Source organism: Schistocerca nitens, chromosome 1 (assembly GCF_023898315.1).
Source record: "Schistocerca nitens isolate TAMUIC-IGC-003100 chromosome 1, iqSchNite1.1, whole genome shotgun sequence".
NCBI classification, from domain to species: domain Eukaryota; kingdom Metazoa; phylum Arthropoda; class Insecta; order Orthoptera; family Acrididae; genus Schistocerca; species Schistocerca nitens.
The window spans coordinates 819,544,494-819,564,261 of NC_064614.1; positions in this window are offsets into that span (position 1 = coordinate 819,544,494).

Below are 19,768 nucleotides of genomic sequence, written 5' to 3' on the forward strand. Positions count from 1 at the left end.
GTAGTAAAGGAAACCAAACGAAAATTTGTTCAGGGAGAAGAACTAACAATTTTGAGGTTTGACGATGATATTGTAATTCTATTAGAGACAGCAAAGGACTTGGAAGAGCAGTTTAACGGAATGAACACTGCCATGAAAGGAGGATATAAGACGAACATTAACAAAATCAAAACAAGGATAATGGGATGTGGTCGAATTAAATCGGGTGATGCTAAGGGAATTAGACTAGGAAACGAGACACTTAACGTAATAGTTAAGTTTTTCTAGTTGGGCATCAAAATAACTGATGATGGCCGAAGTAGAGATGATATGAAATGTAGACTGGCAATAACAAGATAAGCATTTCTGAAGAAGAGAAATTTGTTAATGTTCTAATGTAGGTTAAATATCAGTAAGTATTTTTTGAAGGTATTTGTCTGGAGTGTAGCCGTGTGTGGAACTGAAACATGGACTTCAAACAGTTTAGATAAAAAGAGAATAGACGCTTTCGAAATGTGGTGCTACAGAAGAATGCTGAAGATTAACTGCGTCTACTAATAAGGAGGTATTGAATAGAATTGGGGAGACAAGGACTTTGTGGCAAGACTTAACCAAAAGAAGGGATCGGTTGATAGGACAAATTATGAAACATCAAGGGATCACCAATTTAGCACTGGAAGGAAGTGTGGGTAGTAAAAATCATAAAGCGAGACCAAGAGATGAATACAGTGAGTAGATTCAGAAACAAGTAGGTTCCAGTAGCTATTCGGAGATGAAGAGGCTCGCACAAGATAGAATAGCATGGAGATCTGCATCAAATCAGTGTTCGGAATAAAGACCACAACAGCAGCAACAACAACAACACTAACACATACAGTTGCGCAGTACTGACTTATTTTTGTCCCATTACGTGGTTAATTTTGATTAGAGTGTACTGGGAACATTTGCTAGGAGAACGCTTTGCAATTTCGTCATTAGTAAGGTGCTTCCTCAGTGTTGTTTCTGGGTTCTCGCCGCGCGGTTAGAGGCGCCATGTCACTGATTGCACGGCCTCTCCCGTCGGAGGTTCGAGTCCTCCCTCGGGCATGGGCGTGTGTGTTGTTCTTAGCATAACTTAGTTTAAGTAGTGTGTAAGTCTATGGACCGATGACCTCAGCAGTTTGGTCCCTTAGAAATTCACACACATTCCGGCTTCTCTTTGTCGGCATGAGACTCTCAGTGAATCTCATTAGGAGGGGTGAAGTTTCCGTGGAAGCTAGACAGTTTCGTGGAAGTAAGACTGTGGCCATTTTTTGTGCTTCTGTTGGCGGAGCTGGCGCCTCTACTATCCCTGAACTGCAGGCACCGTGCCGCCGCTGACATCCATCCCCTGGGATTAAATGAACTCGACAGTTTTGCCTGTTCTGTTCAGGCGTCAAAGAACGAGATATCGTCTGCCAAGCAGTATAGAAAGGTGCGTTGTTTTCTCTCCTAATTTTGGTGTACCCATTCGAAATGAGTCGCCCACCACAGTGGTTGGTCCGGGAAGGGCTTCCAATGGATGGGACAGTACTCATCATCCCAGTACCAACTTTTTGTCAAGGAGCGTGTTGTACCCCGAGATGGGAAGTTTCTGCAGTAATGCCCAGTTTCTTCATGAAATAAATAATAAGCGGTTTTCTGACCCATCGTATCGGCAACAAAATTGAGTCTTCCACTCCATGTGGAGGGAGAACTATGTTTCGTGATCATTCTATCGCCGCCTCGGTGAGGGACGCTCGTCTTTCAGCCAACGTTTGGTGCTCATGAGGACACATTTTGATGGTTTTGGGGAAATGAAACTGTCGAAATTGCCATAGTGCGATCCATATTCTCAGCAGCTTTCTACTTGCTTACACATACGTCTACATCTACATACTCCGCAAGCCACTGTATGCTGCGTGGTGGAACGTACCTTGTACAATTTCCTAACATGCGTTCTCAGAAATTTCTTTTTCAAATTAAGTCCGATATTTGATATTAGTAGAACCTTTCTGGCCAAAATGCCCTCTTGGCTTACAGTAGTCTGATTTTTTTGTCCTCTTTGCTTCGCCTATCACGTGTTATTTTGTCTCCGAAGTAGAAGAATTCGTACACTTTGTGGTCCGTAGTGTTGCTGTTGAGCTTATGAGTCATTACTGGTACTCTTATTACTTTCGTGATTCTTCGGTTTACTTTCAATTCACAGTGTGTGCCCATTAGACATTTTATTCAATCGGCCAATTTCGTGACCGTAGCGTGGATTCATATTAGCAGTATTTACCCGCGATCGTGATTTCGAAGTGTTGCGTTGTTCTCAAGTGACACGTCACTATGAAGTGCTTCAGTGCATAGTCGTTAGTTTTAAGGGGACACAACCAAGTTCACGCACTCTGTCGCTCCCAGAAATTTCTAAATTAAGTTAATAAAAAACAGACAAAAACTAAGTTGGAGGTATTAATGCTTAAATATTCCTCATAGTCTCCCACCACCTGACCAAAACGCACAGAACGCTCATACAACCACGTGAAACAGTAAGAAAAGTCCTTGTTTGAGATACTGTTCAAATCACATGCCACTCAAACGTCAGTTAAGACGTTAGTGCATTGATCCTTCATGAGAATTTCTGCATTTTGTCGTTCCGCGGTAGGTTCGTACTGAAGTCACACGGGTGTCGAGACTTCGCGTTAACCAATTCTCGTCACCCTTGATGATTTTTTCCAGAAAAGAATTGTCTTCGTTTTGAATTTCGATCATATAGCGACAGGCGTCCACGAGTCGTTGTTTTTGTTTGGGACTAAAGCTGCGCGGGACAAACTTTACACACACTTTTCTCTTGTTCAGAACATTCTGGAGGATATCTTGAACACTTGACTTAGAGACTTTACTCCATTGCTGTTTTTAACACTACAACGTTGACGCACTTCGGTCGCATATCCACTACTTAACACTGCCTGCTCACAACTGATGTTTACAGCTGTTAGTTCAAGTGGACACCGTAGTTACTAAGCTATCATCGCTCATACGCCAGAAATAAAATCAGTCTCGCAAGTTTTTGGGCGGGTGGTGTATACCTATTGACGTAATACAGGAATCTTAGTCATTTGAAAGAAAGAACCTACCAGATCATGTGATGAATAATATCAAATTCATGTCATCTGCGTACTTAGTTTTCATTGCACGTTCACCAATTGTGACATGTGGCAATCCAACTACTTCGTTTTTTGGTTTCTGCCTATGCCAACCTTCTTTCCTACATCCCCCGCAACAGAAACATTCCAAACTGTCCACAAAGCTAGACATTCAGTTGATGATTCTGCTCCTCTTGTGAATGCTCGCAATCAGTTTAGTACTACGAGGGGACATCAAAAAATAAGTTATACATGTCACCCCGCAAAAGGACCATTCTACCACAAGAATGGCACATAGTCAGAAGAAAGCACATGTCATGGGATTCCTACAGATACATCTCTGCTGCGGTACGGATAAGAGGAGCATCGCAGGTGCTAATAAAATGACCTGGCTACTGGAAACGTACTCCAAAGTATGCGGAAAATACGATTACTTTGCGCAAAACGTCTAAATTGTACACAGAGTGAAATTCTTACTATGTATGGACCAAATTCAGTGTCGCATTCAGTCGTAGTGGACTGGTGCTAACAGTATAACCAAGGCCGCACGGACGTGAGTGACGATGAACGGGAAGGAAAACCATCGGCACCGTCCGCAGACGATGATGTCCAGCCAATCGAGGAACTGATTCGCAGCAACCGCAGATTTCCCAACGACGAGGACGTTCAGCACAGCTGTTCCCAAATGGCTCCGTGGCAGAGGAGCGGGTTTCTGTGGTCGAAGTTGTTTAGACCGTTGTTCACAGATACCTGATATATGTCACTTTGAAGTTTTAGTTAAACATCCAATGTACGAGGGCTGATCAACATGGACTGAGAACTTCCTTTTTCACAGATGTTTATTACTACATTTCAGTATTTACATTATCTTTTTCATTGTACTCCCCTCCTACTTGCATGCACTCTTCGTATCGTCTCTACCAGTTCTGGAACATATACTGCAGGCCATTCTTTGGTAGTTCTTGAGAATCACCTCACTTTTCTTGACCACTGCTTGAGAATTCTCAAATCGAATACCAGACGCTTTGCCTCTAGTGATGTGAATTAAAAAAACTCGTAGCGTGCAATATGGAGGGTATAAGGCCGATGCGGTACACGGGTAAAGTTAAATTGAGCTACAAACTGCATTACTTGTTTTGCGAAGTGAGGCCACGCATTGTCATGGTGAAGTCGCCACCCAGCCGGAGAATGTTCTGGTCGTTTTCCTTGCAACGTGCTTCCTCAGTTTAGTCAGCACTGACGTGTAGTATGCTTCTATAACAGTAGTGTAAGGGGTAGATCATTCCACGACAGTCAAAAAATTTGATCACCGTCACTTTCCCTGCAGATGGAACAACTTTTGCCGTTTCTTGACGTTGGAGAACTTGGCGATTTCCACGCTGTGCTGGCTCGTTTTCCTTCAGGATCGCAGTGATGCAGACGTGACTTCTCACCGATGATAATCGATTCCAGAAAGGCATCGCCTCCATCAGCAAACAGAAGCGGCAGCTCTCGGCTTATCTCCATCCGCAGAGCCTTTGTTTCGGGAATCAACAGACGTGGCACCCAACGGGCACAAACACGAGTCATACGTAAATGATCAGGCATAATCGTAAAGACACTGCCATGTGAAACTCTCAACACTTCACTGAGGTTACATAATGTTATCCACCAACCTTCACGGACAATCACAACAGCGGTTTTGATGTTGACGATAATCACAGCAGAAGTCGAAACATCAGGCCCACCTTGCTCAAAAAGACAAGTCGGTCTTCTGTGAAGTCCTTGAACCACGTAAACACTGTTGTACTAGGTGATGCATCTTCAGCGTGCACATGCTGTAGCTTTTAGTAAGCCTCAGTGGCTATATGGTTTAAAGGAACACAGAACTTTATTGGACGGTACTGCTCCTCCCCCGCGTCACCTCCGTTGTTTGGTATGGCAAATGCAAAGAGCGTCTACAAAACAGATCATTACTACAGACCTGCCAACATGAGAGTGCTGCCGCGTATGGAAACCGTACATAGAGACCCCCTCTTTTTAGTTAAAAAATTTGTTTTTCATCAATCTTCTGACTGGTTTGATATGGCCAGCCACAGATACCTCTCCCGTGCCTATCGATTCATCTCAGAGTAGAACTTGAATCTTACGTTATACTTATAATTTTTACTTATGGACCGTCTGACAGTAACTGAATAAAACACAATTTTAGTGCCATACGCGTTTCGCCTTTATTTTCTGCAAGGCATCATCAGTGGCCTGGAATATGTACATATGTTTGCTATTTAATTTACATTTTTGTCACTGTACCTATAGGTTATAAACAGTTCTGGTGGTTGGTATTTCCTATTAAGTAGTAATGATTTGAACTGTACTTACAGGTTGCGTGGACAATTTCTTACATATTACGCTCCTGTTGCATTTTTGGTGTTGTTCTTCTTCTTATGAAAGCCTATTTGCGGTTTTTTTCCCCACATTCCACAGCACTATGAACTAAACGCTAGTTTCAATGCAATGTTTTGGTTTCTGTTGCCGACTGTCAAATGTTTTTGCCAAAGATCGAATGTTATTGCCAAACTCTCGAGTGTAATTATTGAAGTATCTGTGATCTGTTTGTGTATGCATTTGTGTGTGCGTTTGTGTATGTATGTGTGTGTGTGTGTGTGTGTGTGTGTGTGTGTGCGTTTTGGTGTGGTATATATGTAATGTTTTTTTTGCCCTGCTTGTGTGTGTGTGTGTGTGTGTGTCCAGATGGTGAAGGGGGAAGAGTTTTTTTGTTTTATCTTATCCTTTCCTTTATTAAGTGTAGTAGGGAGCCTGTGCTGATGTGTGTTTGTTCATTTATCACATGTTTGTTTTCTGCTATGTCTTTCTGGATGTGGAAATTTTCTGGCGTTTGTATAAGATGTTTGTCTTGGTTGCATATTCTCATTATTTTCATTTCTGGTTCCATGTTTGTAGGATGATGGTTATGGTGTTTTAAATGTTCTGCAAATGTGGAATGGTTGTTTCACACTTCCAGCATCTGATATGATCTTTGTATCGTGTTTCAAAATTTCTGCATGTCATGGCATGTATACTGCATCACAACTTTGACATTCAAGTTTATATATTCCTGATTGTTGGAATTCGTCCCTCTTGGTAGCTGGCTGACTTAGGTGTGATTGGATGGTTTGCCCAGGCTTGTATGCTATTTTGAAGCCCTGTTTCCTTAGGATGTTTGCAACTCTGTGTGTTAGTTTATGTGTGTAGGTCATGGTGTACCATCTGGTTCTTTTCTGCGTGGTGTTGTCATTGTATGAGTTTGTTGAGTGTGTTTGTAAGTTTTCAGCTTGTGAGTTATCTTGTATTCTGGAAATGTTGTGTTTGTTTTGTATTTGTGTTTTTATTTTTTGAATCTTACGTCTTTAATTATTTGCAGGATATATTCCAATTTCTGTCTACCTCTACAGTTTTTACCCTCTACAGTTCCCACTAGTACATTGGAGGTTAACAGATATTCTTCCATCCCGTCCCTTCTTCTTGTCCACGTATCACATGTATTCCCTTCCTCGCCGATTCTGTGGAGAACCTCCTCGTTCCTTACCTTATCAATCGATCTAATTTTCACGATTCTTCTGTGGCACCGCATCTCAGATGCTTCGGTTTTCTTCCGATTTTCCCACTGTCCATGTCTCACTGCCATGCAATGCTGTGCTCCAGACGTATATTCTCAGGAATTTATTCCTCAAATTAAGGCCTATGTTTGATACTAGCAGACTTCTCTTGGCCAGGAATGCCCTTTTTGCCAGTGATAGTCTGCTTTTGATGTCCTCCGTGTTCCATCCATCACTGGTTAGTTTGCTGCCTAGATAGCAGAATTCCTTAACTTCATATACTTCGTGACCATCAATTCTGACGTTAAGTTTCTCGCTGTTCTAGTTTCTGCTACGTCTCGTTACTTTCGTCTTCTTCGATTTATTCTCAATCCATATTCTGTACTCATTAGACTGTTCATTCCATCCAGCGGATCTTGTCATTCTTCTTCACTTTCACTGAGGATAGCACGCCCGGATTCCCGGGTTCGATTCCCGGCGGGGTCAGGGATTTTCTCTGCCTCGTGATGGCTGGGTGTTGTGTGCTGTCCTTAGGTTAGTTAGGTTTAAGTAGTTCTAAGTTCTAGGGGACTTATGACCACAGCAGTTGAGTCCCATAGTGCTCAGAGCCATTTTTGAACTGAGGATAGCAGTGTCATCAGAGAATCTTTTCATTGATATCCTTTCACCCCAAATTTTAAGTCTACTCTTGAACCTTCCTTTTATTTGGTTCTTCGATGTGTAGATCGAACAGTATGGACCAAAGATTGCGTCCCTGTCTCACATCGTTTTTAATCTGAGCACACTCTTCTTTGTCGTCCAGTCTTATTGTTTCCTCTCGGCTCTTTTATATGTTGTATACTACCTGTCTCTCCTCAGAATTTAAAACCTCTTGCACCATTTGACATTGTCGAGCTGTTTTTCCAGGTCGTCATATCTTTGATTCTTTTTCAGTCTTGCTTCCCTTGTCAACCGCCACGTCAGAACTGCCTCTCTGGTGCCTTTACCTTTGCTGAAGCCAAACTGATCGTCATCTAACAGATCCTCAATTTTCTTTTCCATTCTTCTATATATTATCCTTGTCAGCAATTTGGATGCATGAGCTGATAAACTGATTGTACGACAATTTTTGCACTTTTCAGCTCTTTCAGTCTTCGGAATTGTGTGGATGACGTTTTTCCAAAAGTCTGATGGTATGTTGCAAGACTCGCACTTTCTACACACCAACATAAACAGCAGTTTTGTTGCAGCTTCCCGAAACAATTTTAGAAATTCTGTTGCAATCTTATCTATGCCTTCTCACTTATTTGCTCTTAAGTGCTTCAGACCTCTTTTAAATTCTGATACTGATATTGGACCTACTATGTCTCTCCTTGTGTCGATTTCTGTTTCTTCCTCTATCACATCAGAGAAGATACCTTCAATGTACTCTTTCCATCCGTCCGTCCTCTTCTCTGTATTTAACAGCGGAATTCCCTTTGCACTCTTAATGTTACAACACCTGCTTTTAATTTCACTGTATGTTGTTCTAGATGGGTAGATCACATAAGTATTGAGGAGGTATTGAATAGAATTGGAGAGAAGAGAAATTTATGGCACAACTTGACTAGAAGAAGGGATCGGTTGGTAGGGCATATTCTGAGGCATCAACGGATCACCAATATTGTACTGGAGGGCAGCATGGAGGGTAAAAATCGTAGAGGGAGACCAAGAGATGAATACACTAAACAGATTCAGAAGGATGTAAGATGCAGTAGGTACTGGGAGATGAAGAAGCTTGCACAGAATAGAGTAGCATGGAGAGCCTCTGACAATACCACCACTTGCAAAGTAGGTTAGAAATCAGATTAATAATGTTGCTCACGCAGCACATGTTCGCTTTTTCAGGCAACAACAAAGTTATTGACTGTGGATGGTATCGTCACAATGGAAATAATGAAGTCACTGTAAAAAAGTCATTAATTTTGGCACTTATCTTGAATGGATTCCCACGTCGATTTCGTCGAAGTTCTTATGGCTCATCTTGTTGATTCTAGGTATGATTCCACTTTGACTGCTAGAAGGTTCAGATCTGTATTTTAGCAATATTTGAAGACCCAACAAATGCGTTTTTCAGGAAATTCTTAATGATCAAACAATCCCAGATCAGAACAATGGTATGGTAGAAATAATTTTTGACTTGGTGTTCACGATTCACATCTTTATTACACTTCTTGTAAATTCACATATACTTCTTCTTAATTGTCACATCATTAGGGTAACAGTTTTGTATCAATCTTCATATATTTAATTTCCACTTTAACCAAACACAAGACTTAACTGTTCTTTTACAACGCGAAATAGCAACTTAACTTCTCCAAAGTGAAACAAAGACTGCCCTGTGCGCATTTGCGGCAAAACGGTTACAAGTAAGACAAAGATTATGACAGTCTCACAGAAGTAAATACGCACAAGGACAATATCACTGTAATATATCGATACATCGGAGTACCTATACGTTAATAAAACCGAACGTGAATATTGTCACAAAAATATGTCTGTTACTTCGCAGAAAAGTAGTACGATATTACTGGTATCGAGAAGTGGGGTTGGAGTGCCGTAATGGTCACGTAAATAAAGAACCATTACAAGCCGCATCAAACCAGTCTCTGGACTGAAGACGACAACAACTACATGTTGTTTGGACTTTTATACAGGGTCTTACAAAAAGGTACGGCCAAACTTTCAGGAAACATTCCTCACACACAAATAAAGAAAAGATGCTATGTGGACATGTGTCCGGAAACGCTTAATTTCCATGTTAGAGCTCATTTTAGTTTCGTCAGTATGTACTGTACTTCCTCGATTCACCGCCAGTTGGCCCAATTGAAGGAAGGTAATGTTGACTTCGGTGCTTGTGTTGACATGCGACTCATTGCTCTACATCAAGCACATCAGTACGTAGCATCAACAGGTTAGTGTTCATCACGAACGTGGTTATGCAGTCAGTGCAATGTTTACAAATGCGGAGTTGGCAGATGCCCATTTGATGTATGGATTAGCACGGGGCAATAGCCGTAGCGCGGTACGTTTGTATCAAGACAGATTTCCAGAACGAAGGTGTCCCGACAGGAAGACGTTCGAAGCAATTGATCGGCGTCTTAGGGAGCACGGAACATTCCAGTGTATGACTCGCGACTGGGGAAGACCTAGAACGACGAGGACACCTACAATGGACGAGGCAATTCTTCGTGCAGTTGACGATAACCCTAATGTCAGCGTCAGAGAAGTTGCTGCTGTACAAGGTAACGTTGACCACGTCACTGTATGGAGAGTGCTACGGGAGAACCAGTTGTTTCCGTACCATGTACAGCGTGTGCAGACACTATCAGCAGCTGAATGGCCTCCACGGGTACACATCTGCAAATGCTTCATCCAACAATGTGTCAATCCTCATTTCAGTGCAAATGTTCTCTTTACGGATGAGGCTTCATTGCGACGTGATCAAATTGTAAATATTCACAATCAACGTGTGGGCTGACGAGAATCCGCACGCAATTGTGCAATCACGTCATCAACACAGATTTTCTGTGAACGTTTGGGCAGGCATTGTTGGTGATGTCTTGATTGGGCCCCATGTTCTTCCACCTACGCTTAATGGAGCACATTATCATGCTTTCATACGGGATACTCTACCTGTGCTGCTAGAACATGTGCCTTTACAAGTACGACACAACATGTGGTTCATGCACGATGGAGCTCCTGCACATTTCAGTCGAAGTGTTCGTACGCTTCTCAACAACAGGTTCGGTGACCGATGGATTGGAAGAGGCGGACTAATTCCATGGCCTCCACGCTCTCCTGAACTCAACCCTCTTAACTTTCATTTATGGGGGCATTTGAAAGCTCTTGTCTACGCGACCCCGGTACCAAATGTAGAGACTCTTCGTGCTCGTATTGTGGACGGCTGTGATACAATACGCCATTCTCCAGGGCTGCATCAGCGCATCAGGGATTCCATGCGACGGAGGGTGGATGCATGTATCCTCGCTAACGGAGGACATTTTGAACATTTCCTGTAACATAGTGTTTGAAGTCACGCTGGTACATTCTGTTGCTGTGTGTTCCCATTCCATGATTAATGTGATTTGAAGAGAAGTAATAAAATGAGCTCTAACATGGAAAGTAAGCGTTTCCGGACACATGCCCACATAACTAATTTTCTTTCTTTGTGTGTGAGGAATGTTTCCTGAAAGTTTGGCCGTACCTTTTTGTAACACCCTGTATAGGACAGTGTCACGGAATCTGCAGGATAAAGTCGACATCGCCAGCCGCGGTGGTCTCGCGGTTCTAGACGCGCAGTCCGGAACCGTGCGACTGCTACGGTCGCAGGTTCGAATCCTGCCTCGGGCATGGATGTGTGTGATGTCCTTAGGTTAGTTAGGTTTAAGTAGTTCTAAGTTCTAGGGGACTGATGACCACAGCAGTTGACTCCCATAGTGCTCAGAGCCATTTGAACCATTTTTTGAAGTCGACATCCGTCTTGGTTGATCAGCTATAACAAAGCGTAATTCACGTTTCGAAGCATCCTCGCTACGACGTTTACGGGATGGCTGAATATCATACGTCTGGTAGGTGGGCCCCAGCGCGGACGCACAGACAGAAGCAACAGAGGGACCTGTTGAGGCCTGGCGCCCCCCGGCGCGGCTTATCTGCCGGTAATGTCCCGACGCCGACGAACCAGGTCGCTAGCACCCCTGCCCGCGCCCGCGCCCTCGCCCGCTCTCCGATAAAACCCGAAAACGCAGCCATTGTTCGGAGCGCGGCCGGGAGCAGCTCATCAGTCTCGGGGACAGTGCTAAAGCGGCGGCCGGTGGGCGTGGCGCCGCCGCCGCCAGCGCTCCTGATGACGCCGTGATACGGCCGACCCGCGCCGCCTCCGGAGCCAACAAAACGACGCGCTCCTGCCCCCTCCAGATAAATAGCATGCGACTTTTCACGGCCCGCGCCCCTTGACAACTGCTGTACCCACCGCGCACTGGTCCCGTCGCCGGTCCGTATAATCGCCTATTGCATAATTTACCGCCGGGCCGCGAGTGCCGCTTTAAATATGGGCGCGCGGCCAGCAATCCCGAGCTATTCATCACGGTTGCTACTGTTACTCCATTCATCACATTTCTGTCTCATACGCGCGTGCATCGCCTGCTCCACTCGCCTTCTTACAGTACTTTTACTTTTTGCCTCGCCGCGCTCTTGTCGCGCTAAAGGCTGAGATCTCCCAGCAGACGCGAGACACCACACACTACCTCTGCCATTGCCGCGTCCGCCCGTGCGCTACTCGGCCCCCGCAGCAGACTGCAGGGGTAAAGTGCGAGGAAACAGAGAATGACAAAGCAAGCTGGTTTTGGAACATCCCGCCCAGATATACACAAATCTGCTGATGGTTCCCTCTCGCTAACATTGTGGCCATGAAATGAGGCATTCATAACTGCAAACGATATTCATATTCCAGAATGAGATTTTCACTCTGCAGCGGAGTGTGCGCTGATATGAAACTTCCTTGCAGATTAAAACTGTGTGCGGGACCGAGACTCGAACTCGGGACCTTTGCCCTTCGCGGGCAAGTGCTCTACCATCTGAGCTACCCAAGCACGACTCACGCCTCGTCCTCACAGTTTTAGTTCTGCCGGTATTTCGTCTCCTACCTTCCTTGATATCCATATTGCTTCTCTCAATACAATGATGACAACTTTATGCAAAACACAAGTTCTTGCACTTCTAGACTGCTGGGTCAGAATTAGTACATTTCATTTTCTGTAGCGTATATCACGTCGTACGACTTACGTTTTTTTTCATGATTTGGAAAATTTGTTCTATTTAACTTTGTGGCCGAATGTCCTTCCTATCGCCACTGTCGCCAGTTAAGCTAAAGGAGACAATTCGTGCGAGCCGTATGTTTGTGAACCGTGGAAACTTTCGACGGTTTGTTTATCGTACTTTTTGAGGCAGAGATTGGTGACGAACAAAGAATTTGCTTGAACGAGGGTGGCATAATTTAAAAAAATAAAAAAAAACACATTCAGGCTGCTTTATGTACCAGATAAACGCTCATTATCCTCCTTGGGGATTGGAAACGAGTCTACCACACAGTCTCGTCTCGCGAGCTAGCGCGCTTCGCACCCTCCAGGAATCAAGGACAGCGTAGGTACGTGGAGTAGTACAATGAACATCGTTTATTTATTTATTATCCTTTTCTTTCTTTTTTTACTTTTATTTGTTTATTTCTTTATTTCTGTCGTTAATGCGACCGAGAATATCAGGAAACCGCAATCACACAAGGAGGAGGGCGCAGCAAGACGTCAGACTGATTGAGACTATCAACGTGTAGTTTTTCCGAGAAGAACATTCCGATGATCAATGAATGTATCGACGGCCGGTGTGGCCGTGCGGTTCTTGGAGCTTCAGTCTGGAACCGCGCTGCTCCTACGGTCGCACGTTCGAATCCTGCCTCGGGCATGGATGTGTGTGATGTCCTTAGGTTAGTTAGGTTTAAGTAGTTCTAAGTTCTAGGGGACCACATATGTTAAGTCCCATGTATCACGTCTAAGAAATGATTGTCGAAAGGACAGACTCAGCATACATGAAAGTCAAAACAACCTTCGGTGACATTAAAAGCAAGAGTGATAACATGGAGTGCTACGGGAATTCCACTGTTAAATACAGAGGAGAGAGCGGATAGGTGGAAAGAATACATTGACAGCCTCTGTGAGGGGGAAGATTTGTCTGATGTGATAGAAGAAGAAACAGCAGTCGATTTAGAAGAGATAGGGGATCCAGTATTAGAATCAGAAATTAAAAGAGCTTTGGATGACATAAGATGAAATAAGACAGAAGGGATAGATAACATTCCATCAGAATTTCTAAAATCATTGGGGGAAGTGGCAACGGAACGATTATTCACGTAGGTGTGTAGAATGAATGAGTCTGGTGACTTTCGGAAAAGCATCATCCACACAATTCCGAGAACGGCAAGAGCAGACAAGTGCGAGAATTATCGCACACTCAGCTTATCAGCTCATGCATCCAAGTTGCTTACAAGGAGAATGGGAAACAAAACTGAGGATGCGCTAGATGAGGATCAGTTTTGCTTTAGGAAAGGCAAAGGCACGAGAGAAGCAATTCTGTGGTTGCGGTTAATAATGAAAGAAAGACTAAAGAAAAATCGAGACACGTTCATAGGATTTGTCGACCTGGAAAAAGCGTTCGACAATGTAAAATGGTGCAAGATGTTCGAAATTCTAAGTGGGGTAACCTATAGGCAGAGACGGGTCATATACAACATGTACAACAGCCAAAAGTGAATAATAAAAACAGTGGACGACCAAGAACGAAGTGCTCGTATTAAAAAAGGTTGTAAGACAAGGATGTAGCCTTTCGCCCCTACTGTTCAATCTGTATGTCGAGGAAGCAATGACGGAAACAAAAGAAAGGTTCAGGAATAGAATTAAAGGTGAAAAGATATCAATGATACGATTCGCTGATGACATTGCTATCCTGTGTGAAAGTGAAGAACGAACAATTACATGATCTGCTGAACGGAATGAACACTCTAATGAGTACAGAGTATGGATTGAGAGTAAATCGAAGAAAGACGAAGGTAATGAGAAGTAGTAGAAAGGAGAACAGCGAGAAACTTAACATCAGGATTGATAGTCAAGAAGTAGATGAAGTTAAGGAATTCTGCTACCCAGGCAGTAAAATACCAATGACGGCCGGAGCAGGAGGACATCAAAAGCAGACTAGCAATGGCAAAAAGGGCATTCCTGGCCAAGAGAGGTCTACTAACATCAAATATATGCCTTAATTTGAGGAAGAAATTTCTGAGAATGTGCGTCTGGAGCACAGCATTGTCATCTGTTAAGACATGAGGGAATGACTTCCACGGTACTAGAGGGAGCTGTAGAGGCCAAAAACTGTAGAGGAAGAGAGAGATTGGAATACATTCAGCAAATAATTGAGGACGTAGGTTGTAAGTGCTACTCTGAGATGAAGAGGTTAGCTCAGTTTGCGAGGTGCCGGGGCTATCAGTGTATTTATCACTCAATTCTACTAGAATCCACATATGTAAATCATGCTCTAAGCCCCCCCTATTCTAACTCCGACTTTTGCTGTTGCACAAGGATAAAAAAAATACGCGAACTGACTCTAATCAACCCTGCCAGTGGAGTAGACGAGAGTTTGGCACCTGCAATAATTTAATTTGATAAATAAGTTAAATAAACAAAGGTTTCATTAGCATAGTGAGGAATGATAGGGTTGCTCTATCGATTAACAGAATGAAAGTTCTGTCCAAAATAACAATATGATTTATTAAGACTAAACACAGAATAGTAAAAGAAACACAGGAAATATAATACATCAAATTGGCTCAAATTTGGAGATTCATACAAACACTGTAAAGGTGAAGTTGTCCCTAAACTAGATCGTGAGGATTAAGACGAGGTGGTATGTGGAGCCAATTCCTTGCCACTCAAATCTCAAGAGAGACACACAGCTAACCCAACAGTAATTGCTGCTTCTCAAGACAGAACAAAGTTAGAAAAAGACGAACAGGCGCGCTCTGCTGAGCTCTGATTATCACCTAGGAAAATCCCTGTCTGCCGGTGCTGCGGACATACATTACCAAACTGTCTTCTTGACTGCCAGGACACGATCTGGCGTACCGGAGCCGTTGGCTGGTTGCTTCGACGTCCTCGACCGAAAGGCGACTCGCCGACTCCTCACAAGAGCACCCGTACAGGCCGAACACAGAACATTTCCGCCCCCACGACAGTGGCCGAGGTTAAACGTTCCAATCAGCAACTCGAAAACCGGCGGAAATTCCACTCCATTGCCGGAGCACTACCATTCCACCAATGGAGATTCTTGGCGCCAATTTCTGTGCTGATTTTGCTACGTCACGGCGCTATGCCCTGAGCAAACCAATCACCGTTACTATTTTGCAGAAAGTGCGGGAATTTTCCCGCCACAACTGCCAGGGTACACAAGTCATTCCCACGCCTCGCTGGTAGCCCGCCAGAAAGTGTTTTCGCTAAGTTTCTCCGAAGTAACGGAACCTCTAGCCCAGCCGCTACTTCACACCCCAGCGGGCGTGTCTCTTGACAATGTCGGCGTCTGCAAAGCATTCACTCGACTGCCTCACACACGTCGGCTTAACCCGCCTGTCACCGGACCACCCGGGTGATGAGAGACGCTGCGTGGGAAGTCCGCGTGTGAAGGAATAGCAGCCCTCCACCGCATGCAAATAGAGAGGAGAGTCATAAGATAGAAATATGAGAGGGGGCTCATGCCACCTCTCATATAGCCCCTACTCCATTTTAGATTGTAATTGGTGAGCGGTTGGCTCACTTAGGAGCAAGGTAGTGAGTCAATCGCCCAAGAACAATCTCGCAACTGGCTCCACATGCCGCACTCTATAAAGAAAATCACTGCAACTGAAAAATGCAGCTCATAGAGGGAGGATTATTTATGATGTAGCCAACTTCACCTTCTTAATATGGACCACTAACACTCACATCACACATCCATACCCAGGGAGCCCCTTCCAAACACCGATTCACGCAGACATTCACGCTCTAAATATGGTCCGGGCATCTGAGCCAAATATGGAGCAGTTTATTCTTTACAATCAGAGTTGGAGTGCTCCGCAATTAAATGCCCAAGATGTTACAACAATTTTAATCATTAAACTATCCTGAACTCACTCACACATGATACTATTTAAGTTAAAAATCTCTTTGTGAGCTTTCAGAATCTAATTACAACCTCCGATTCATTCTGTCTCCCTGCAGCAAGAATAACCTTTACAAAATGTTCCCTGAACTGATGGTCCATTCACAATGACAGTGGTGGTATCTGCTTCAGTTTATGGGGACTTCAGGCACACTGTTCGCATACACACAACAATAAATACAAAATACAAAAAAAAAAAAACATGGTGTGGAGAACAATACAGTAATTTGTAATAAGAATTACAGTGTAAAACACAAACACATACAAGGTATAACATACATTACAAAACCAACACTAGAGAAAGAAATTTAAGAAAGAAAAAAAAAAAGGTTCATGGGGCATCAAATTGTGCATGCACATTGCACAAAGTTCACGACTGTGCTGAGAATGAGGCACTAAATCACATTGTTAGAAATATCCGTAGCACTTCACTAATTACACAGTACTGACATCACATAAGGCTAAACGTCGGGTGTTGTTGCTACGTTGTGGCGACAGCAATAGGGAGTTCTGGAGTGTCTGCAGTACGCTGTTGAGATTGTAGTCAGACCCACGCATATGATCACGGCAGTACGGTAGGAAGACACAGTGATAGGCTCTCCTCACGTCGATTAATTGTCTCTGAGGTCTATTTGTTGGGATACATCACTAGTCTAGGTCTCTTCTCTCGCTGGACAGTACTTTACGTTTCCCAATATTGCAGTTCGACAAGGGATGATGGCACGTGGAGTGACTCCACAAGTGTGTGAGGTCATCCATACAGGATCGAACTAGGAGTGACGATTGCTAAAACTGCTCTCTAAAAGAGAGGAGAAGTTAGAAATGAGACCATACATTTGTTAGTGTGGCACGATACTGCTTTGTGTATGCAGATCGGCCAATGCTAGTGAGTTGTAAAAACCCAAACAGGTGAGTATATAGCGTCCCTTTCTGTCCTGAGGCACATGAGGCGCAGATTCTGACACGATATGTGATCTTCTTCGTGTACTCACGACAACGTGGTCTGCCGCAGGGAATCCCTCCAAACGGCTGCCGCGTCCGGAGAGCTAGCAGGCTGTCGCGTGTGGGTCGCGTGTCAGTGTCAACGGCCAGCCTCACTTTCGCTTGTGGCCTGGCGAGGGTCCCGCGTAATCCCTCAGGTATGCGGCCGGGTGACCGTCAGCCTGTGGACCGGATGTTCTCGCTCTTCACGTCAGGTGGGGTGCTGACGCTCTTTTCTTGCAGGTAGCCGTAGACCTCTTGTTCCCGCTCCGGCCGGCCTCCGCATTGCCACGATCCTCGTCATCTGCACAATTCTTACAAAAATCTTATGCCCAACTTTTTCCCATGACCTTCTATGTTATAATAAATTTACATAATGAAACATTGATGGTCTGTCATTTCAGACACTCTTATTTTACTTTTATAGTTATTAATCTATGGCAATCATTATAACATCTAATCTAGACATGGAAATAATTTATTTTGATATATGTGTAGAGACCGATCTCAGTATGTACATGGTGTGTGCTAACTGATGCTTTGTAATGGATGAACAACTAAATGTGCGGGCCCGCACTAATATTACTATTAATTATATAGATAGACAGTAGACATGCTCAAGAATTAACTACCATATGCCAACGATCTACATTCTATGTCTTCTGAATAAATTATGTTATTGCAACTATTCTACGTTCGCTCGCCGGTCGTCCCTCCATCTCGGGTCTGTGATTTGATGACCTGAAAAATAACATCCAAACAGGCGCGCGCCAAACACAACACTTGTGGTAGAAAATCCCCACAATATTAATCTAGTTATTGTAAAAATCCTAAAGTTTAATTTATCCTAGAATATGGTACTCTATTATTATTATTATTATTACCTTTTTTTTTATACAATACTCTCACATAATTCCTGTTACGTTGAGATGTCTCGCTGCTCGCCGCTATTGACAACAGTGATGTGCGCGCCGTACGACATGGCCTCCGAGTTCTCACTACGCCTCACTGAAACTCCAGAGACTGGGTTAGCCATGGCTATACACGACAATAAATTTATAGTTGCAACTTCCTTCTCTATCTGATGCGGTTTTCGGGATCAAAGCACACCTTTCCAGAAGCAATGTAATATGACCAAGCCAGGGGTGGTTCCTGTTGAGGATTCAGTCGCCCAACACACGCCAGCTACACAGTATGTCACGAATATCCAAGTATAAGTCCCTGGTTATTCATCTGTGACAGTCACGAGCAGCACGCTAAATCCCCAACCAGCACATTGGCATGGTAGGCTTTATGCTCGCATTTCTCTCGTCTAGGGCACCATTGGAGTCAAACGCTCACAGGATCACCCCGACTTGCAAGACAACGATGCTGGCGCAGCTCTGCAAAAAAAACTATACTGCCCATATTCATCCTCGAAATCACGCAATATACCTCAATCTTGCAGTGCACTGACGCGTGCCTGCAAGCATTGGTATGAACGACTCACGAACTGGTTGTGGCCGCTATGGAGCGTATCACGACTTCTCAGAACGCTTCTAAGAGCACGTTCTTGTATGCGCCCGTTTGTGCGACATCTCGTCACTCATCTTTATCCCTTAACATGGACACCAGATAGGAAAGGACAAAAACATTGCTCATGGAAAGGTAGTGCCTCTTATCGCAACGACAGAGGAGATCCCGAACATAGACAAAAAAAATTAACACCAGTAAATTCTTATGCGAGAAAACGCAGCGTGTTAATACTTTAACAATCTTAATATATTAATGCAACGATTATTGTTCCCCGAAGAAAGGTTCATATATTTGCCTATTCTACTATGTACACCACTTAAACTACTATTATTCCACGAACTTCTTTGTGTGAGAGAAGTGGTGGAGTCCTATGGACTAGCGTCAATCCCTTCTTAGACTCCCCCTCCTCTGACGTGCATTAGGATTTGGAGGTCTAATTTCTATCTCCCGGTTCTCCTGTTGTCCTTGATTTCGCTCTCTCCAATTACGGTCGCTTTGCCGTTCGTCATTCCTCCTGTCCCAGATTGCTTGTCTAGATTGACCCTGTTCCCTGACGTTTTGGTTTCCGTGTCTCTGGTTTCCATAACCTTGAATAGCGTAACCTTGATTTCCGTAACCCTGGTTTCCTAACTGACCAGTCCGATTATGCGATCTGTTGTCGTCTTCCCTTGCTGGCCCGTGGTATTTGTTATTTTGCGCCTTCTTCCTGTCCTTTGCGTCTTGTTTATCGAAGACTACTTCGAGTTCGCGCAGTAGACTCTTGAATGCTTCGATGTCAGATCCACACTTGCCGACAAGTGTCTGTTGATACCTAACAGGCAATTTGGAAAAACAAAATTT